The following is a 4,252-nucleotide window of genomic DNA, read 5'->3' as shown; positions in this document are numbered from 1 at the left end:
TTTGGGAGATAGGTCAGAAGAGTGGGGATTCAAGGCTCAGTGTTGGGTGCATAGACTGTCAAAGGCCAGAGTGGATTACATGAACTCTTGTCTCAAGACACAAGCAAGCAGGTAAAGAAATGACGCAAGACCTTCCCTTAAGTTGGTCCAGCCTGGTCTATAGATTCACTTCTGGAAGAGCCTAGAGTTAGATTAAGAGATCCTTTATAAAACTAAGTAAAAACCAACACAAACAAACAAAAACAAAAAGCCCTACCAAAGAAAAGATGCTACCTACCATGTTACGCCAGGAACTTAAATGCGAAAATAGAATATTAGATCATGAGCTCTTTCCTTTCGCTGCTGTGTCTCCAGCCATGAGCATGCTCAGGCTACAGAAGAGGCTTGCCTCTAGTGTCCTCTGCTGTGGTAGAAAGAAGGTCTGGTTGGACCCCAAAGAAACCTACGAAATCGCCAATGTGAACTCCTGTCAGGAAGCTGATCAAAGATGGCCTGATCATCCGGAAGCCTGTGACTGTCCATTCCCGGGCTCGATACTAGAACACCTTGGCTGACGGAAGGGCAGGCATACGGGCATAGGGAAGTGGAAGGGCACTGCAACTCTCGGATGGCCGAGAAGGTGACCTGGATGAGAAGGATCAGGATCCTGTGCCGGCCTCTCAGGAGATACCGGGAATCTAAGAAGATTGACCGCCATATGTATCACAGCCTGTACCTGAAGGTCAAAGGGAATGTGTTCAAAAGCAAGCGGGGATTCTCATGGAGCAGATCCACAAACTGAAGGCAGACAAGGCCCGCAAGAAGCACCTGGCTGACCAGGCTGAGGCTCGAAGGTCTAAGACCAAGGAAGCACGAAAGCGCCGGGAGGAGCGCCTCCAAGCCAAGGAGGAGAGCATCAAGACTCTGTCCGAGGAGGAGGAGACCAAGAAGTGAAGCTTCCCTCATGTCTGTACTTAGTGGGCAGGCTGTGGCCTCACGTGGATCAGTCATTAAAATAAAACAAGCCTTTAAAAATATTAGATCATGTAAGAGTATAATTAGTTATTGCTGTGCTCAAGAGGGAAAAACATTAACTAAAACTTGGAGGAACTGGGCACGTGGATGGCAAATGGAAGTCTCACCTAGCATGTCCAAAGCCTTGAGCACCATCCCCAGAACCCACATGCCCATAATTCCAGCAATTGGAAATTTGCAGCAGAAGGATCAGAAGTTCAAGGTCATAGTTCATATATGAAAGAAATAAAAATTCTTTCAAGGTCAGAAGTTCATGACATAGTTTGAAGCATCCTGAACACTAAGAAAGCAAATGACTCAGTGTACTTCTCATAAAAGGTTGATGAAACCTGATAAACTCATTAATATAAAAACTAACATCACTGGGGGCCGGTGAGATGTCTTACTGGTTAAGAGTACTGTCTACTCTTCCAGAGGTCCTGAGTTCAATCCTAGCAACCATACAGTGGCTCATAATCATTTATAAAGTGTGATCTATTTCTCTCTTCTGGGTACTCATATATATATATATATATATATATATATATATATATATATATACATGCACACATACATGCATACATGCATATATACATACATACATACTAAAAAAATTAACATAACTAACTTAAAGGCATCTTAAAGAGACAACATTCCCTGCTGGCTCTGTGGGGAGCAGGTGTAGCGGCAGTCCCAAGATGGCGCCCAGGACTGCAGCTGGGCCTGTCACCAACCTAAGACGGGATCGAGCGTAAGCTGTTTGTCTCCTGATGACGGGTAAGGGGCATTGCTGCAGGGGCAACCTAAGATAGGCATTCTCTCTGCCAAAAACATAAAGAAGGGGGAGATGTGGGGAGTGGGTGTGGTGACAGTCCCAAGATGCGCCCGGGACTGCAGCTAAGTCTCATGACTAGCACCTGACTTCCTCACACACCTGAAACTAGCCGTGTCCATTGTGAGAGCTGTGCAGGCGCACCATGACGCAAAATCAGGCCATGTGACGTGGACCTATGAATGAGATTACGCAGTCTGGACTGAGAAGGCTGAGTTGAGGGAGGATATAAGGGAGTGTGCTCGGGGGCTGGGAGAGAGAGAGAGAGAAGAAAAGAAAAGAAAGATTCCTGTTTGCATGTTGAAAGGTTCCTGAATAAACTGCTTTGAGAAGAATGTCGTGTGTCGCTCCTTTCTGCAGGACAGAGAAAGAAGCAACATGGCTCTACAATTTTTCCCCAGGGGCTGGAAAAGTTTAGAAATATCTACCACCCACCTTCTAAGGTCTCCATTACAAACCAAAGTTTGAGTCCACCAAACTTCCCCTGAAGAGCCAATGAATTTATTGGGCTTAGTTCAAGAGCGTAAGCAAGGACTGTAAAAGCAGTGGAGAGTTTGTACCCAGCATGGGTGATGGCTTTCCTTCTCCTTCCATGAGGGAACATCAGCAGTCAGCAGACCAGTCAGTTGATCTTCTGTAAGGAGGCCCAGATGCATGCCTGAAGATCGAGGTCATTTGTCTCAGTGCTATCCCAGTACAGCATCAGCATCTTCTTTTCTCTGCTTACCCATCCACGGTGAAGGGATACTTCTAAACCACATGTCTGAATGGAGGTTGGTACTGATACAATGTAAAGAGCTGCCGTTGCTCAACAATAAATCAACAAAGAAACATGCAGGAGTAACCAAATAAGCAGCCAGAAGACACCTAGCATTGCTTGTAGTTAGCGTGATGGTTTATCTCCATTGTCAGCTTGACTGGATCTAGACTCGCCCAGAAGGTACACGTCTGGATGTGTCTGCAAGAGCTGCCTGAATGTGTGTGTGTGGGGAGGTCACCATTGAAGTGCAATTGCTTGGGTTCTTTAGAGATTCAGTTCTTTCATGTGATGTTTACCTGGAAACTGTCCTATCAGAGGAAGTTTTGTTAAGGCAGACACATTGTGTTTTGCTGAGAGCAGACATGTGGTATTTTTCTGGAAGCTACCTGGAAAAGGGCATGAGATGTTTTGCTAGAGGAGACGCTTGAGAGGACACGGGATGTTGGGAACAGGTGTAAGTGTAACCCAATAGACAGTGGGCGACACAGTGTGGCATTGGCTCACCTTGCCTTCTTCACTGATCATCGTTTGTTGTGATTTTGTAGAGGGACACACTTCAAAGGACATCTCTGGATACTGTGGCAGCTTCTTGATGCTTCTGCAGACTTGGGCTGATTGGCTGAGCCTCTTGGTTTCTGTTGTATCTAACAACTGTTGCTGATTCCTGAGTGGTGTTTGAGAGTGGCTTAAGCTACTGCTGCTGACTCCTGAACTGAATTGCTGATATCCTGACAAGGCAGATTAGAATCGCCCCAAAGAAATAGCAGGTCCTCATCCTCCTTTGCTGTTAACCTTTTCTCTCCACTACCTGTGGTGGGTGGTGGGCTAGAAGGGAGGTTAAAGCATTTAAAAAGCCTTATTAAAGTAGGTTTTGAAAAATCTAAGTCTACACATCGTCTCATGGGATACGGACTCTGATGGAATAAGAGAGAAAGCGGGTAAACTAGCAGTGTGTGTTCCCATTTCTTTGCTTCTTGACCAACCACAACTACACAACGCCCTTTCCCACCATGATGACTGAGCCACCGTAACTGAATAAAGCAGGCCTTTTCTCTCTTCAGCTACCTTGATTGGGACTCTTGGCTCCCAGTGACACAGAAAGTAATATAATTGGAAAATGTGACTTTCAAGTAACACCCATTAGAATAGCCACTGTGAAAACTGATGGCGTAAGTAAGGAGGTGAAAAAATTGGAAGCTTTGTGTTGTTGGAGGGAAAGGAAAATGGGGCAGCTGCTGTAGGGGGTGGGGAATTAACAAGAATTATTACATCATTCAAATTGCTTCTATGCCCCGAAAGAATTGAAAGCAGGGCATTGGCTAGGCATTCGCCTGTGTATACAGTCAGTGCATACCTTTGTATGTAGTGGCCACAACAAAAGGTGGAGGTAAGCCAAATGCCCATCACTGGAGGAATGCATATATAGGATGTGTATGCATAAGTTATGCTGTGGTGGGTAAGGCTGTCCTTCAAAGTTCTGAATGCTAGAAGCTTGGTTTTAGATGCTGCCAGGCAGTGGGACCAGTAAGTCATGAAGCCTGGTAGGAAGGCAGGTCTGTCTGGAGGATTGATTCTTGATTACCTCTCCTGAAACTAGTCTGCTAATGTCCGGCAGACACAGCCATCTCACTCCTGAACCTGCAGAATTGTAAGCTAAAAAAAAGAAA

The 4,252-nt window shown here is 45.6% G+C and overlaps 1 pseudogene; it reads left to right on the top strand.

Moving 5' to 3' along the window:
- Positions 1 to 471: 471 nt before the first annotated feature.
- Positions 472 to 1,019, top strand: LOC148004852 (large ribosomal subunit protein eL19 pseudogene; annotated as a pseudogene).
- Positions 1,020 to 4,252: the final 3,233 nt, after the last annotated feature.

This window comes from Rattus norvegicus, chromosome 7 (genome assembly GCF_021556685.1).
Source record: "Rattus norvegicus strain SHRSP/BbbUtx chromosome 7, alternate assembly SHRSP_T2T, whole genome shotgun sequence".
NCBI classification, from domain to species: domain Eukaryota; kingdom Metazoa; phylum Chordata; class Mammalia; order Rodentia; family Muridae; genus Rattus; species Rattus norvegicus.
The sequence above is the reverse complement of the archived record's forward strand: the minus strand, read 5'-3'. Positions and strand labels throughout refer to the sequence as shown.